Source organism: Mastomys coucha, unplaced genomic scaffold (genome assembly GCF_008632895.1).
Source record: "Mastomys coucha isolate ucsf_1 unplaced genomic scaffold, UCSF_Mcou_1 pScaffold7, whole genome shotgun sequence".
NCBI lineage: Eukaryota > Metazoa > Chordata > Mammalia > Rodentia > Muridae > Mastomys > Mastomys coucha.
This window is the reverse complement of record NW_022196913.1, coordinates 99,670,513-99,689,123: the sequence shown is the minus strand read 5'-3', so window position 1 is coordinate 99,689,123 and position 18,611 is coordinate 99,670,513. Positions and strand designations below refer to the sequence as shown.

Genomic DNA, 18,611 nt, shown 5'->3' with positions numbered 1-18,611 from the left:
AATTTATAAAATATTGTAACAATAAAAATGAGTATTATAAAAAATTATTTGATATAGAACAACAATCAATTGAACAGTCTTATGTAGATGCTTGTCTACAGCAATATTGAAAATACATACATTTTTCTCAATATAAATTTTAAATAACTCCAAATATATTAACTGTATATTTTAAAATAATATATCACTACTAGTATTTTCTTTTTTTTTCCTTTTTTTACTCATTTTTTTCATTTTTTTTTCATTTTTTTTCATCTTGTCACAACACCGATTGAAGTTAAACAACACAACACATTGCCACTTCACCCAAAAGTGGTGTTTTTCACTCTTCCCCTTCTTGACAGCTCAGTGGGTCACTAACAAAAGGCTCACTGAGTAGTATTTTCTTAAATGAATGAAAATACATAAAGTCTTTTTGTTTGTTTGTTTGTTTTGTTTTTAGTAGAGCTTAAAATCTTGGCTCTTACTGTGGTACAAGCCCAAAATAAGAACAATTTTTAGATATTGGAGTTCATTGTAATAAGGCTGTACTTCAATGACCCTCACATCATCAAAGGATTTTACCTCTATCATAGCTAAGCAAAGAGTTGACAGTTCTGCTGCGCCAAGGAATGAATTGTACACATGGTTTTGGATACAGATTTCCTGCTATGATCAAAGTTATTTGACTTGATATATTGTCTTCATTCTCAGCCCACAGAGAACAGTATTGTATTCATTTAAGAAATGGTGTAGGAATTAAGATGGTCTATCCATAAAATCATTCACCAACTGTTTCAATGAACAATGGTTCTGCTTGGAGGGTGGCACAGACATTAGGTGGGGGTAAGAATTGGGTTCATTGGCTGTGATGATTTTGAAAAGTATTCATCTCAGAGAAAGAGTAACTTATGAAGTCATTGTCTTCAAACTTGATACAATAGTTACAAACATCAAACAAAGCATTCAGTCTCACTGTTGTTTTCTTACAAGCCACCTCCCAAGTTAATTGTCTACGGTTTTTTTGGATGTATAAATACATTTGAAATATGTAAGCTGTTGTGAAAAACACAGTATAGTGTAAAAACACCAAATAAACAATCCTACTGATAGAGAGGCTTAGATAGGAGAAGCCTGATTGCAAGACTGTTATGTGGTACACAGCAAGACACTGTCATGTACAAACAAGCAGAAAGTGTATAGGGATTGTACAATATTGGACCTATTTCTCCAATTATCATATTAAAGAGACCACTGGATGACAGCCAACAATTTTCTAATTCCTCATATATTTGGATTTCAATCAATTAGGATATGTTGATAATATTAACTTTCATATTAAGATATTATGAAAAAGTGATTGTTATTTCCTGTTGTTATTTTTGTTGTTAGAAGTGGAATTAGGTTTGTGTGGGTTCGTTGAAAGATTACGTTCTTGCTTCTTCTAAGGTGCAGTTTTGCTCCTTATGTTGGTGTTTTCCAACTATTATCCTTTGTAGAGCTGGATTTGTGGAAAGATACTGTGTAAATTTCATTTTGTCATGTAATTGAGAGTTTTGCTGGGTATAGTAGCCTGGGCTGGCATTTGTGTTCTTAAGGTCTGCATGATATCTGCCCAGGATCTTCTAGCTTTCATAGTCTCTGGTGAGAAGTCTGGTGTAATTCTGATAGGCCTGCCTTTATATGTTACTTGACCATTTTCCCTTACTGCTTTTAATATTCTTTATTTGTTTAATGCATTTGGTGTTTTGATTATTATGTGATGGGAAGATTTTGTTTTCTGGTTCACTCTATTTGGAGTTCTGTAAGCTTCTTGCATGTTCCTGGGCATCTCTTTCTTTAGGTTAGGGAAGTTTTCATCTATAATTTTGTTGAAGATACTTATTGGCCCTTTAAGTTGGGAATCTTCACTCTCTTCTATATCTATTATCCTTAGGTTTGGTCTTCTCATTGTGTCCTGGGTTTCCTGGATGTTTTGGGTTAGGAGCTTTTTGCTTTCTGCATTTTCTTTGACTGTTGTGTCAATGTTTTCTATGGTGTCTTCTGCCCCTGAGATTCTCTCTTCTATCTCTTGTATTCTGTTGGTGATGCTTGCATCTATGACTCCTGTTCTCTTCCCTAGGTTTTCTAACTCCAGGGTTGTCTCCCTTTTTGATTTCTTTTTTTTAGGTTGTTTGATATAAAACAACAATCGATTTAACAGTCTTATATAGATGCTCATCTACAGCAATAGTGAAAATACATTTTTCTGAATATAAATTTTAAATAACTGCAAACATATTAGCTGTATACTTAAAAATAATACATTACTACTTGTATTTTCTTAAATGAACATGAATATATAAAGTCTTTTTGTTTTTTTTGTATTTAGTAGAGTTTAAAATCTTGGCTCTTACTGTGCTAGAAGCCCAAAATAAGAACAATTTTTAGACATTGGGTTTCATTGTTATAAGGCTGTATTTCAATGACCCTCACATCACCAAAGGATTTTACCTCCATCGTAGCTAAGCTGAAAGTTGATAGTTCTTCTGCACCAAGAAATGAATTGTAGGCTTGATTTTTGGATACAGATTTCCTGCTATGGTCAAAGCTAATTGACTTGAGTGAGTGACTTCATTTTCAGTCCACAGAGAACAGGTTACATTCATTTAAGAAATGGTGTAGGTATTAAGATGGTCTATCCATAAAGTCATTCACCAACTGTTTCAATGAACAATGGTTCTGCTTGGAGGGTGGCACAGAAATTAAGTGAGGGTAGGAATTTGGTTCATTCTATGTGATAATTTGGAAAAGCATTCATCTCAGAGAAAGAATAACCTATAAAGTCCTCTTCTTCAAACTTGATACAAGAGTTACAAATGTCAAGCAAAGCATTCAGTCTCACTTTGTTGTTCTCTTACAAGCAACCTCCCTAGTTAATCGTCTATGTTTCTTTTGAGTATATAAATACTTTTGAAATATATAAGCTGTTGTGAAAAACAAAGTATAGTATAAAAACATGAAACAAACAATACTACTAATAAAGAGGCTGAGATAGGAGAAGCAAGATTTTAAGACCCTTATGTTGTACGCAGCCAGACACTGTGACAAACAAACAAGCTGACAGTGTATATAGATTGTACTATGTTGGACCTATTTCTCCAATTACCAAATTAGAAAGATCATTGGATGACAATCAACAAATTTCCAATTCTTCATATTACTGGATTTCAATCAATTAGGATATGTTGGTAATATTAATTTTCAAATTAATATATTAAGAAAAAGTAATTGTCACTTCCTGTTGTTTTTGTTGTAAGAGATGGAATTAGGTTTGTGTGGATTTATTGAAAGATTGCCTTCTTGCTTCTTCTAGGGTGTAGTTTTGCTCCTTATGTTGATGTTTTCCATCTATTATCCTTTGTAGGGCTGGATTTGCAGAAAGATATTGTGTAAATTTTGTTTTGTCATGGAATATCTTGTTTTCTCCATCTATGGTAATTGAGAGTTTTGCTGGGTATAGTAGTCTGGGCTGGCATTTATGTTCTTGTAGGGTCTGTACAACATCTGCCCAGGATCTTCTAGCTTTCATAGTCTCTGGTGAGAAGTCTGGTGTAATTCTGATAGACCTGCCTTTATATGTTAGTTGCCTTTTTTTCCTTATTGCTTTTAAAAGTCTTTCCTTGTTTAGTACATTTGGTGTTTTGATTATTATGTGACAAGAGGAATTTCTTTTCTAGTCCAGTCTATTTGGAGTTCTGTAGGCTTCTTGTATGTTCATGGGCATCTCTTTCTTTAGGTTAGGGAAGTTTTCTTCTATAATTTTGTTGAAGATATTTACTGGCCCATTACATTGAGAGTCTTCACTCTCTTCTATATCTATTATCCTTAGGCTTGGTCTTCTCAGTGTGTCCTGAATTTCCTGGATGTTTTGGGTTAGGAGCTTTTTGCTTTTTGCATTTTCTATGACTGTTGTGTCAATGTTTTCTAAGGTATCTTCTGCCTCTGAGATTCTCTCTTCTATCTCTTGCATTCTGTTGGTGATGCTTGCATCTATGGCTCCTGATTTCTTTCCTAGGTTTGTATCTCTAGGGTTGTCTCTCTTTCTGATTTCTTTATTGTTTCTTTTTCCATTTTTAGATTTTGGATGGTTTTGCTCATTTCCTTCACCTGTTTGATTGTGTTTTCCTGTAGTTCTTTAAGGGATTTTTGTGTTTCTTTTTTAAGGGCTTCTAGCTATTTACCTGTGTTCTCCTGTATTTCTTTGAGGGTGCTATTTATGTCTTTCTTAAGGTCCTGTATCATCATCATGATAAGTGATTTTATATCTGAATCTTGCATTTCCGGTGTGAAGGTGTGGCCAGGACTTGCTAGGTGGGAGGATTGAGTTCTGATGATGGCAAGTGACCTTGGTTTGTGTTGTTTATTTTCTTATGCTTGCCCCCGGCCATCTGGTTAACTCTAGTGCTACCTGCCCTTGCTAAATATGACTGGAGCCTGTCTTTCTTATGATCCTGGTTGTGTGAGAACTCCTCAGAGTCAAGCTGTCTCTGCGATCCTGTGATTCTGGGATCCTGAGATCCTGGGCTTGTTAGATCACCTGGGAGTGTAGCTTTCTCTGTGTGTTGTGGGTCTGGCTGCAGAGCTTGTGCCCAAGTTCTGCTCAGAACACTAACCCAGACAGACTGGAAGGAACCCAAGTCACTGTGCTGGGGGAGTTCCTGTGTGCCTGGTCCCACTTCCCAGTTACTCCCAGTGTTGGGACAGATGTTGGTTCCTGCTCACCTCTGATCCTGGGTATGTCAGAGCGCCTGGGAGTGGAGCTTCCTCTGGGTGTTGTGGGACTGGCTGTGGAGCTTGTGCCCAAAGTCTGCTCTGGACCCCTGCCCAGACAGACTGGAAGGAACCCAAGTCACTGGGCTGACAGAGTTCCTGTGTGCCTGGTCCTGCTGGTCCCAGTTACTCCCAGTGTTGGGACAGCTGTTGGTTCATGCTCATCTCTGATCCTGGGTGTGTCAGAGCCCGTTTTTCATTTCTTTATTGTTTATATTTCCAATTTTAGATCCTTGATGGTTTTGTTCATTTCCTTCACCTGTTTGATTGTGTTTTCCTCTAATTCTTTAAGGGATTTTTGTGTTTCCTCTTTAATGGCTTCTAGCTCTTTACCTATGGTCTCCTGTATTTATTTAAGGGAGTTATTTATATCCTTCTTATTGTCCTCTATCACCATCACGAGAAGTGGTTTTAGATCCGAAGTTTGATTTTCTAGTGAGAAGGTGTATCCAGGACTTGTTATGGTGGGAGAATTGGGTTCTGATGATGTCAAGTAACCTTGGTTTCTGCTGCTTATGGTCTTACATTTGCCTCCCACCATCTGGTTATCTCTTGTGCTACCCGGCCTGTCCTTCCTGTGATCCTGGTTGTGTCAGAACTCCTCAGAGTAGAGCTGTCTCTGTGATCCTGTGATTCTGGGATCCTGTGATCCTAGCCTCTTAGAGCTCCTAGGAATGGAGTTTCCCATGGCTGTTGTGGGACTGTTTGCAAAATTTCAGCCCAAGGTATGCTCAGAGCACTGGCACAGACAGATTGGAAGCAACCCGTGCCACTGGACTGACAGAGTTCCTGTGTGCCTGGGTCCTGCTGGATCAGTTACTCCAGGTGTTGGGACAGATGTTGTGTTATCCTCACCTCAGCATTTCATTTTTGAAAAGTCACTTTGGGGTGATCTTTGGCTTTACTTTCCAATGAGGCCAGCATCGATGCCAGAGTTTTTACTGGACAAATCATATGAAGGTCTTGAGCAAACAACTATAGATGCAGTGAGTTGAGACATTCTACAGCCACTTCTTGTCTAGAGGACAGCTTTTCATGGCTCTTCTCCCATCCCCTTGCTCTTTGTTTTTTCTGCCTCCTCTTCTGAAATGTTCTGTAAGCATTTGATGAGGGAATTTGTTATAGATGACCTATCAGCAACCTCTATTCTCAGTAATTTGACTCTAGATAAAGTAGACTTTTGCCATTCATCTAAAGCTAACATTGCTTTCTGTCCTTTCTTCATAAGTAGAAGGCTTGCATTCTACTTATGAAAGGTGAATGTAGTATCCTGGTAGGGCTTTACATCTCTCTCTCTCTTAAGGCCATATCTATGAGAGAGTTTATCTGGTCCCTGCTTCCCATGAATATATATGTGCATTTGTGTTTGTATTTTACTATTGTTGCTTTTGAGTCTCTATCACTCATCACTGTGAAGCTCATACTTCATAGTCTGTTAACAAAGTCCAGTGATACTGTGAATTCCCATACGGCTGTGAATCTCAGGGATTTTATAATTTTAAGTTGTGAACTTGAGGCTATTTTGTACTAAATTTTGGTACTTCCAGGATCAACTTTCTGCATCTTAAGTAGAAGGCAATGTCTTTTAGAACATTATTTTTATTTTGTTTATGTTTGGTTTTATATATATATTAATCATATTAATTGAGAAATTAATATTATATATAACATATTAATCAACAAGTTAATTAATATATATTAATCAGTATATATAATACTATATATTAAATGTTCATATTCATATTCATATATATGTGTGTGTTTTTACTGTGAAGTTGATAATGGCTTTTGTTGTGTTTTGTGTTAGACAACATCTTGTTATGTAGCACAGATCAGCCTGCAACTCACTATACATCTACTCTGTCTTAAACTCAGGGTATCTTACAGAAGTATCCTGAATGCTGGAGATTAAAAGCATGTACCACAACCCTTGTCCTAAGTCTTAATTCAGAAACATTTCCTTAGCACAGAAAGCTGAGTAGGGCTTCAACAAATACTTTAGTTGTACTTTAGTTGTAGAAAGAACTCACTTTGTGGATGCTCATTTTCTGACTGTCTTATAAGCAATTTGATATAAAGATAGCACACACACACACACACACACACATTGTTAAAACTTCCTGGGTGTTTAAATTTGCAAAGGATTTACATTATACATTTTGCTCTTATAAGTGAGATTGTCATAGGTACCTTTTGCATCTTACATATTCTTCATCCCTTTGGAATTACTTTATTGAATAAATTCACAGAAGTGGGAATTCTAATAGAAAAACTGCTGACATTTTGTGACCATACTTTTGGTCAGGTTTTACCAAACTGCTTTTCAAATGTTTTCTTTCCTTACTATCATCTTACCCTGTACCCACAGATGGTTAGTTCTCTCTCTCTGTCTCTGTCTCTGTCTCTGTCTCTGTCTCTCTCTCTCTCTCTCTCTCTCTGTCTCTCTCTGTCTCTCTGTCTCTGTCTCTCTCTGTCTCTCTGTCTCTGTCTCAGTCTCTCTGTCTCTCTCTATCTCTCTGTCATGCACACACATACTTTTACTAATTCGGAACCTTAATGTGGTATTTTATCAAAGTATTAAACATTTCCATTGATTTGAATATGACTAAGCCTGACTGTAAAACCTTGAGCTTCAGGCTTTCACTTCTTTTCTGAGTTCTATTTTGTGATTTTTGCTAATTAACATATTGAAGTGTCAGATTTGGACATCTCTATAAGACATAAATATTTAATAATATGTTAATATGTTTACTATATTTCATGTATTAGATTCTTAAATAATGCAAACTTGGTCCTTACCAGTCTTCAGTGTGGTACCTAGTATGATAACTTAAAACTGTATTTTTTTTTAAACTAATGCTTGGTCCCATCTTTCGAAAGTGAAACTCAAAAGCTGTAGTATAAGGTTCAGAAATATGTAATAGAAATCTGGAAAATTCTACTATGTCAGTTCTGTTGATATATGCTTCATTTTCTGTACTCCAGCTGTTCTCCTGAGTATCTTGTTAAACCTTCTTAGATCTGTTCTTCAAGTAAGCAGAGCAGAAGTTGCACCCTGGAGGGAGGGCTAAAAGAAACCTGAATTTTCAGTTAGTTACAGCTGTTCTGTCAGCCCCAAGATTGATTAGCTCAGTTGTGTGATACCTGCAACTTGGCCATTGATTTCCCTCATCTCTACCTACAATAACATCCATTTAACCAAGTTGAAGATGCCACTTAAAAACATTGTCAATGGTCCCTGGGATAATGTGAATCTGAAAGAGGAGAAAAGAGGGATCTGTAAACCATTATGATAAAGAAATTGAAGTTGCATTTAATTCACTCTATTGAGTTTTATTCAATACTAGATGTGGCAGAGACTAAGAAAAGCATGTAGTATCTCATTTTTTTCCTCCATGCAAATTGAGAGACATGTGTTACTTCTTTCTGGTAAAAAAGCCATGATAACAAGGAGGATAGAGTTATCATTTACAACCATTTGGGACTCTCTTGGTAAATAGGTTTGAGAATGGAGACCAAGGGAATTATCTTAAATCTGCCAAATAGGAGATGTTTATTCAATATCTTATGGTAATTGCAAAGAAAACGCAAAGGAGAATGTGAACCAGAGATGTAAATGTGGAAGTCACGAACACTCAGGTGTTAGTAAATACAGAGGAAAAATCTAGACTGTAAGCATGCAACTCATACAGAATATGAGTTGGAAAAGAGACAGGGTTCAAAGTCTGAAAGCTGGATATGGAGTTGAGATATAAGAAGGATGTGAGTTAACTGGCAAAGTAGAACACTGAAAATAAAAAGAGTAAGGAAGGAGAGAAATCAGGAGAGTGGCACACTGGAGGCCCAGTGAAGGCAGAATTCATTGAGTATTTGCAGACTGTATCAACAACTAGAACATCCCAGTAGAATTCCAGCCCAGTTTTCTTTGACCCAAGATGCTCTACATTCTTATGCACTTATACCACAGATATGAAAACTTCTTCTTCAGTGTCTAAATAGTAAATATGTGAAATTTTGGGGGTCAATATGCAAGATCAAGTCCATGGTGCAGACTTTAATAATCATTGAAAATACATTTTAGCCTAAAGACCATGAACAAATGAAAAAAAAAAAATCTCAAATCTGGTCCCTGGCCACCACTTGTACTTCCCCATATTATTCCCTTTAGTTTTGGAAAACTGTTATGTGATTATGTTTCTCAGGCATCTTCTTTTTTCTTTGTTAGTATATACATATAATACATAATATATATGAATGCATATATAAATATAGAGAGACTATATATACATGAACACATAATACATGAACACACACATATATGAATAGAATGTGATAAATCTGTATAATGTCACAGGTATGTGTGTTTTCAGGGCTGTCCATTTAGCATTGGATAACCACTTGGTGTTCCCTACCCAGGGAAAACTGTCTCCTTCACTCTCAGCATTCTATAATTGCCTGTAGTTTGGATGTGTCAGTATCAAAACAACCCCACAGTCACTCAAGGAAGTCCACTTCATTATTATATCTTAAGAGTGAAATATTTTTCTTTTTATAAAGACAGCCAGTGTCTAATTCAGCACTTTTATTTCTCCCCCAAGGCACTATTTTCTGTTCTGTTTTGACTAGCTTCATAGTTGTTAAAGAAATGGAGCATGGGAGCAAGCAAAGAATTTGCATGAGTGTATTTGTCATAGATCATGACCTCCAAAGTGGTTTCTTCCCTGACAGTGTGACAAGGGAAAGGGTATTTCCCATTACTCTTGTTTTCCCTCTTAATGTCACAGGCAAATTCACTGAAACCTCAAGGAAGGTACAGATCACTCTGTCCTTCAGTGTCACAGCAAGAGTATCATTATGATTCACCAGCACAGCTCATGAACCCTGCTCACAGAAGGACCTTTCCCAGGAAGGTAGCGTTCAAAGTCACTAACACCCCTTCTCTTAAGTTTCTTTCTACTAAAAGTCAGTTCAGTGACCCAGTGCTATTTGTTGTATGTACTCTCCTCTTGGGAATCACATTATCTCTACCTACCTCCATCCCACCTCTATCCCCTCAGAGCTACAGATGTGGAATCCGCTCACAGATAACATACCAAATTCCTTGGGATTTTGTTTCCTGAGTGCCATTCTCGTATAAACTGTTGTACAAGGACAAATAACCCCATAGAGCAAACAGCAAAACAGGTTTTTCTCATCAACTCCCAGGACACGTGTATTTGCAGGTATTTCTAATCAATCATGAAGTGATTGCTGCTGGAAATCCTAACAGAGGTCACCCTACCTTCTTGTAATTGTTCTTACTTATGAAAACATTGAATTACCATAACCAATGATGGTTTTTGTTGAGTAGGCTATGTGTTGAGAAGGATTGTTTAAAAGAAAAGTGAAGGAAACAAAATCCTCCCCAGGCCTGGGTACAGCCTATCTTCTTCTCCATCCTCTTTAGTGTTAAGTCCTGTCTCTCACACTCATACTGAATTTCTTTTTTTCCTGCTGCCGTTTGGTTGATGATCAAATGCTACTTTAGTGATCAGCCAGGTATCTCAGAAAACCAAACTTCATTGTTTCTGGAATCTGGAATATGTCTACTCTAGACACTTTATGAGCAACGCAAATGAGGATTGCTATTTATTCTGAAGGCTTGATAATATAAGTAAGATAAATAATAAGCCACCTTATGTTTGAATTTCTAAATTTTCCTTTTCTGGACCCAGAAAAATAACCCCAAAACAAGGTAAATAATCAGTAAATGTATATTATTTAAACTGATGTGTCCCTTCTTTTGTTTTTTGTTTTAAGATTTATTTATTTATTACATATAGAGCATTCTGCCTGCATGTATGCCTTCAGGCTTTAAGAAACACCTGATCTCATTATGCATGGTTATGAGTCACCATATGGTTTGCTGGGAATTGAACACAAGACTTCTGGAAGAGTAGCACCACTCTAAATTTCTGAGCCATCTTTCCAGCCCCACAGTGAATGTATTTCAAACAATGGTAAACAGACACTTATTTGTGTCCAGATGGCAGATCTGAAGGGTCACCAAAGAGTAGAAGTACAGTTCTAAGCCCTGGATTATAGACTATGAGATCTGTGTGAGCAGATGATGAAAGTTTTTCACCCAGTGAAAAGTGTTGGTGGGCTTGACTTGGAGCTGTTGTAGACATGGAGAAATATCAAGCAGAAAGGTGGCCAGAATATAAGGTGATCACTGAGGAGTCAAACTCAAGTGTAGACTATTACACTGGGCCCAGGGTGCTGTGTAGGGAAGACTGAGGGAGGGATACAGAGTAAGACAGCAAGAGAATGACATGAACATAGAGAGATAAAGAGATGGAAAGGAAAGAGGAGGAAGAGGAGGAGAAAGAATAGGAGACGATGAGAGGAAAGGAAGGCAGGAGAGGACAGGGGGAGGGAAAGAAAAGGAAGGGGAGGAGAAGAAAGCACAGGAGAGGAGAGGAGGGGGAAGGGGAGAGAACAGGGCAGAGCAGGAGAGGAGAGGGCAGGGGAAGAGAAGAGAGCAGAAGACGAGAGAGAGCTCAAAGGCTGAAGGCATGTGCAACAGGTTTGTTTCCCTCTTTTCTGTGATCCTAGTTATGATACTTGATCATTTTGGCCTTATCTAATCTTCAAAATGCCTACAGCACTGCTTTTTTTACAGAGCTGTGCGTGCAATCAAGAAGTGTTACTGTTATTCATTTGTCCATTTCCAACTCCTTTTCATGTACAAATAAGGGTCTAACAAACACAGAATTTATAGAAAATAGGAAAACTCCTATTAAAGTAACCTTTTCCCCACCCCCAGGTGTGAAAGAGAATCCATTTCTAATACTTTTGAAGTCACCAACTATTTATAAAACTTGCCCTGATGGGACCTAAGGGCTGGTAACATATACAAAAGAGCATTGTCTTCTCAAAGTCTGCTTGTAATCTTTGTACGGACTAATATGTCACTTTGAAGGGTTAACAGGAAACTGGATGTCATCTTGTCAGCTACTCTGAGGGCTTCCAGCTGGAAGTCATCTTGCTCTGACCACCCTCACATCCCCATCAGCCTTTTCTCTGGCATCACATTTCCCTTTCCACCTCAGATCCAAGATGTTAATGTACCTACTTTCTCCCCATCCTAAAGGTAAGCAGACTGGAGGAAAGAGCTATAGCTGAGTCACCAAGGGATTCTGCAGAATTCAGCCAACTTGTTCTACAATAAAAGAAAAGTACTACTTGCTTATTGAATGGATGGATGGATGCATGGATGGATGGATAGATAGATAGATGGATGGATATATAAATTGATAGGTATAATACTAATCTTGTTCTGACATACCCAGGCATCTTGTTCTTGTTTTCCAGGCAATAAGCATGAGGTTAGACAGTCAAGGGACTCAGAAAAATCAGTGAATGATTCTTCTGATCCCAAGAAACCAATTTCAAAATATCAGAAAGTTTGTTTTCCATTTGACTAATTCTTCTAAAAATGAATATCACTACAAGGGCTTTGATATAGCTTAGTGCTAGAAATAGTACTTGACCAGCTTGAGCAAATGAAGTTCACCATCACAGGAGAGTGTGAGGTGTGCGTATTTAGTAGTTTTGTAATGGAACTCTTGTTCGCCTCATTTGAAACTGTGGTCTCCAAACCTCAACTTGTCTGCATACCCCAACTGTCTCACTCATTTCCCAGCATTTCTTACTTCTTCCACTTGTGGGTCATGGCTTGAAATGTCTGCCCAGCTTTCTACCCTTTGCACAAATGTGCTGCTGACCTTTCAGTCTTCATCACATGCCTGTGGCCCCTGTGACCTGGAAAATTTCTTCTCTGGAGTTGATTATACTCTGACTCCTTTCACCTGGCTCAGGTACAGCTGGCTCCCAGGGATAATCTTGTGTCCATATTCCCTTCTCTCTGTTGTTCTCCACACTGCCATTATAGACCTGGTACAGGGATGGTCTCCTATGAGGGCACTCATAGTCTTCCTTGTAGCTGAGTCTATTTTGTCCCTGGGCTTCCTTCTCCTCCCCAAGTCTCATCTTAAATGCCATTTTCTTTGAAAATCAATTTTAGAAACCATCACCCAAACTCTAAGTCCTACACTGACTTGTCTTCACTGTATTTTCTCCAGCATTTACTGCATGACATTTAGCTTGCTTTCCATATGGTTATTTCTTAATAAGACAGAGGGCTTCACAAAAGCCAGAAACACGTCTACCTGAGAATAGATGTCTCTAGGATGTGCCCCATAAGATACAGTCAATATAAGGACGCCAGTGTCCGGTAAACGAAGAGAGCTGGTGTCACTCTTCTATTTTCAAATAGTCAGGTTGAGGGTGGAATAAATCAGGAACAAAAAGCATTATGGTAGAAACCACTTTTACATCTACAATTTCTGCCTACATTTGTTTGTTTGTTTTTTCTCATGAGAATAGCACTTTGTCTTGTCCAAGAAAAATTGTAATTACTAGAGGAAAGGTGTGTGTGTGTGTGTGTGTGTGTGTGTGCGCGTATGTGTGTATAACTGAGACTTGTTTACCTAATACAGAGAAAATCATTTGGCCCGCTTACTTAAAACAGAAAAAGGAGCCCATGATATTTTCAAGGAAACCACACATTCCCAACCCTATGTCGATCCATAAGCTTGTCTTTTTCTAACTGACAACATGAGGTTTTAAGACTGGTGTGGGTCATGTGACTTCAGATAATGGCTCTATATTTAGGAGTTTTGTTCCAAATATAATCGTATTCCAATGGTCAGTGAGGGTTTATTTATTTATGAAAATGAGGACCCAGCATCTTTTGAAATCAATCCCTTTAGGCGGTAGCCTGTGTGTGCCCATACACATCACCCTGAAAAACAACCCCAGAGGCTGTTTGACCGGAAAGTCATAGGCTGAGATGGTTAATTTCAAAGCAACATTTATTTTCTGCTAGTTTAGAACATGTGTCCCTCAGGAGTAGCTTTCTGCCTGCAGCAGAAATGCTGATGTGCGGATTGTGTAATGTCAGCCCTCCTGTGTACCCCAATCTGAGTGTCATTCCTCACAGCGGGAGGCATCTAGCCTTCCCCTCACCATCCGCTGCCTTGCTCGTTTCTGAGAAGCGAAAATTATTTCTGCCAAGAGTGGAATGAAATGTACATAGGACATATTCCCAAGTAGATAAGTTTATTTCTGAGGTAGAGAATGGAAGAAAACCAGTGATGAGATTTTTTTTTTTTAAAGAAAGGAAGACAGGCCGTTTCTCCCCATCCCCCACTGCGAACCTATTCCTGTCTATGTTTATGTTTGCTGGAGGCCTCTTTTAGCCAACCTTACTTCCTGGGCTGCTTTGAGAGACAGGAGAGAAGGGAGCTTAACAAATGTTTCCGTGTTTGCTTCTTAAGCAAACTCAGGTAAAAAGGGGGCCCATTCACAGCAGTCCGAGCCAGCTTATGGTGTCTGAGTGGAGAAGAAATGAAACCCCAGAATGTCTCAGTCCTCATGACCCTGTTATCTGCCCTTCTGATCAGAATGTGACTTCTGATTGATTTTGAGGAAAGTTTTAAAGTCTTGAGCTATTTGCACCCTTCCTTTTCTCACAGAGTTTGCTCAAGTGTATCTGGTCACATGGCTTCTGATTCACACCCGACTCCTACTTCTTCTTTCTCAGGTGCATGAGTGTCATATCCCTAAACAGTATTTCCAACACGACCATCCCCTGTTCGTTAAAGTCCTTCTCACCTGTTAGGTCAGAGGAGAGCAGAAGGCACAGAGCAAAGCTTGTTCTTACATTTTACCCTGCTCCAGGTACGTGCCCATTCCAACTCGCATAGGGCAAGTTAGAAGACCTGGGTCCAAGAGCTTTCAATACGGGCTTGTGGTTTCACCTCCCTCGGGCTCAGGTTTGGTCTAATTGTTAAATGGACCTTGCTCTTGTTATTTTTCTATTTTACAGAGCTGACATGCAGACCAAATAACATAATGGTTGTGGACAGAGGATGCTTTTTACAAAACATGCCCCAACCCCTGCTAGGATCAGGTGTCAGAACAGTAGTATGGCAAGTTCTCACCCTAACACTTGCTTTGTATTAGCATTACCCATACCAGAGTGGGAACGTGCGTGCGCACGCACACACACACACACACACACACACACACACACACACACACACACACCCTGGTCTCATCTGCAGAGCTGAAGGTAAGGTAGGGTTGACAAGGGTGTTTTGTTTGGTTAGGTTTTAATATTTCTTAGTTGATTATTATTTTTTTTGTACAGTCAAGTTTAGAAATTGCTAGTAAACAAGAGTTGTGGATATTAGCATTCTGTATAAACTCCACCCCCACAGATACCTGGCAGCAGGTATCTCCTCCCCATGGTTACCTGGCAACAGCCAGGTAGGCCTGCCCCTATAAAAGGGGCTGCTTGCCCCCTCCTCTCTCTCCTGCTTCTCTCCCTTGCCTCTTGCCCCCTTGCTCCCTTTCTCTCCCCATTCCCTTCCCCCCTCTCTCCACGTGGTCATGGCTGGCCCCTACTTCTCTACTCTCTCCTTCTCTCCCTTTCTCTGCCTCTGCTACCCTCTTAACTCCCCTCCTCATGCCCTAAATAAACTCTATTCTATACTATACCGGTGTGTGTGTGTCTGGTCCCTCAGGGGAAACGGATGCCTTGGCATGGGCCCTCGGAGGCACCTCCTTCCCCCATACCTCGACAGAACATATTCTTATAGCTCTTTCTCTTTTTATGATCACAACAGTGGATGTTTCAAAAGTTGAGAACTCGGGCATTGGGGTAGGTGGGCAGGAAGAGCATAGAAAGATAATAGGAATTTGAGAAGCAGAACTGGCTCATGCCAAGAGAAAGAAACAAAGGAGAAGGGTGAAGAAAAAATGAAGAGGTAGGAAATGAAGTATTATGGTGGCAGAGGTGGTCGTAGAAGTAGGGCTGGTGATGGGATTGTATTCAGTTTGTCATGAAACTAGAGGTAAATGCCTTAGTAGCCAGGGGACTTGGTGTCACTCCTAGTGATCACCTGCTGTCTTTCTGCTTCCTGTATCTACTCAGTCTTGGTGTTGTGTAGTTGTCTGCCTCCTCTGAAGGATCAGGAGTCCTTTGAAAATCATGCTTGTTCTTTTACCATAGAATACTCCTCAGCACATAGCTTGGTGTCTTGGGACAGTAAAGAGTTAACCCAAGATGTTGTCCAAATGACAGAAGTTGGGTCTTTGACAAAGTCTTATTTTGATTTGAGTCTACTACTAATTTATGGGCATGTCTAAGACCCTATTTTTGTCTTCCTCATTCCAAAGATCTTTTGTTGAGAGATTTGAACGCGTTAGGGATTCAAGTATTTGCATAGCATTGTGCTTAGATTCTGGATCCAGTTCAGTGGGAGACCAGATTTGTATAACCAGAACACATTAATTTAGCCAATGCTTCTTACATTTTAACAAACTCACTGAGTTACCTAAGAATCTTCTTAAAGGGTACTTGCCATTTCTGTAGCTGAGATGATGAATTTTCAATAAGATCCTTTGCCATGTCAATTTGGCCAGTTGGTAAGCTACCACTTGTGGTGTGTTAAAATCACTTCTCCCAGGTGAGTTTTCTGTGGCTGTATACTGCCTCATTTGGAGGGCAGGTGGTGAAGCTGCATCTGTATGGTGACAAATAAACCTGGGAATAATGCTTTAAAAGATATTGGCAGAAATATTTGGCTACTTAGAATCTGAGGACTTATGTCAACTTGTCCGAGTTTATCTTCTGCCTCCATTATTTCCCAAACATGATTTCTAGGCAAGTTATTGACAAGTGTTTGCCTCAGTATACAGCCCATCTCCAGAAAGTAACTCTCGGGGATAGCTTGTAAAGGATGGTGTAGGTCTCATGCTTTGCTTGTCCTGCATACTTAGAACAGGGCTCTCACTGACTCAGCAGGAAGTAAAGTGGTTTCTGGAGGCATAGGTTTCTTTTTCTTTTCATTGTCAGTAGGAAATCAAGCAAGGTAGAAAATGCAATCCCTTTCACTTCCTCTCTTAAATGGCATGAAAGCCCCAGGTGGGGCTCAGTACAGGGACAGTGGGAAAGAGTGAAAGTAAAGAGTTCTCAGAGAGAGCTGACTCAGAGCATCACAGGGGCAATCAACCAATGGAGGATGCTCTGTGGGAAAGATGCTGAGGGAGGCTGGGGCGAAGGAAAGCACGGGGTCACTGGAGCCTCTCCTACTTTGCATCTCCTCATCACATAGGTCCTTCTTGGTCCATATTCATTCTTTGGTACTGGATTCTAATTCTTGTCGGACTTACTTTTAGACACATTCTATGTAATCAAGTACAAGTTCACGTTCTGGCTTTCTAGAGCAGATAGGTTACCTTGCTTGACCTTCCTCCTGTCTTTTAGAGTTACCTCTATGATCATTTCTCAGGCCCCTACATAATGAGCCCCAAAGACAAATTCCCAACGTGGTTTTCCATCAGAATGATTATAATGAATCTTTCTCAAGATTCCACAGTCCTCTTGCACCTGTCTTTCTGTTTCTGGGCAGTGGTTTACTTCAGCTGACTCTAGACTGATCAAAAGACATCTTTTGTGGTCCACAGTCAACAGCTCTCAGCTCAGGTACATGCCTGTTCCACAGTTAGTGCCTTTGCACAAGACATTTCTTGTCACAACCAGGAGTTAGGAAAACAATCTGATTACTGATGTAATCCTACCACCATCTGCTTGATTTATCACTCCCAGAAGGAATTTGCATATTTAAAGAAGAGCTGCTTTAGGCAAATGAGTCTTTACTTTTGTGTGTTACTACAATGGTTTCTCATTATACCTACTCAGAGATTGAAATATGCAAATGTTAAGCCTAAGGGTTTTGCATTTTGATGACCTTCATGGAGTATGTGTAGATTAGAAAACTTTCCAGGTGACTGATGTTCACTAAGAATTGCAAATTCCTTACTGATATAGCTAGTTACATATGGAATAGTAGAAAAAAAATTGTTTTTGTCTTTTAGTTTATTTTTTGAGTGTGTGTCCACCAGGTGTCCACTACTATGCAATAAAATATCATAAAGCAAAATGAATTAAACCAAAATAATAATACTTCTCGCCATTCTACGGGTTGCCTGGCATCAACAAGGGACTCTCCTGCTCTAAGAAGTATAAGGTGGGTTACTCTGCACTCTGTGACTGGGAAGTCCTTGAAGATCCAAGAAAACTTAAACATATATATATATATATATATATATATATATATATATATGCATCATCTTTTCTTCTCTTTACATGTCTCATGGAGCTAGCTTGTGATGCTTTATACCCAGCTCGTGTCAGCTTAATCAGATTTCTTATGAGCCTCTTGAATTCAATAGTGTAAGACTTGGCCAAACTTCCTTAAAATCAAGCTGCAAACTGACTAATATCGCTTCTACTCTCTTTTAATCACCATAGAAGTAAGTGAAGTAGCCACTCCAGAATCAAGAAGACAGAGTAATGTGTGTGCACATAAGAAAGGGAGAAACTAATGGTATCATGTTCAGAGGCTTTTATATTATCTTTTTTTTTGTTTGGTTAAGACCAGTAAACTATAAGCCTAACCTTTGAAGATTATTGATCCTTGCACAGAACTGAAATAATCGCAATGCCCATTTGGACCATGTGAGTGTCTGAGACCACTGATTATTGGCATAGAAAATTTGAAGACTTTTAGGTTTCTTGTTTGTTTCAAATACTAATAAGAAGTGGCTTGATTTACCAATTCTAATATGAAATCCAGGCTATTACTCTATATGTATGTTACACTTCTACAAAACCTAAGGAAGCCTTGGAAGGGAAAAATATGATC

General features: G+C 39.0%; 1 non-coding gene across 1 annotated transcript; it reads right to left on the bottom strand.

The window, feature by feature from the left end:
* Positions 1-254: 254 nt before the first annotated feature.
* Positions 255-395, bottom strand: LOC116082891. The gene has a single exon (XR_004115508.1). It is a non-coding gene; the product is annotated as a small nucleolar RNA SNORA21 (small nucleolar RNA).
* Positions 396-18,611: the final 18,216 nt, after the last annotated feature.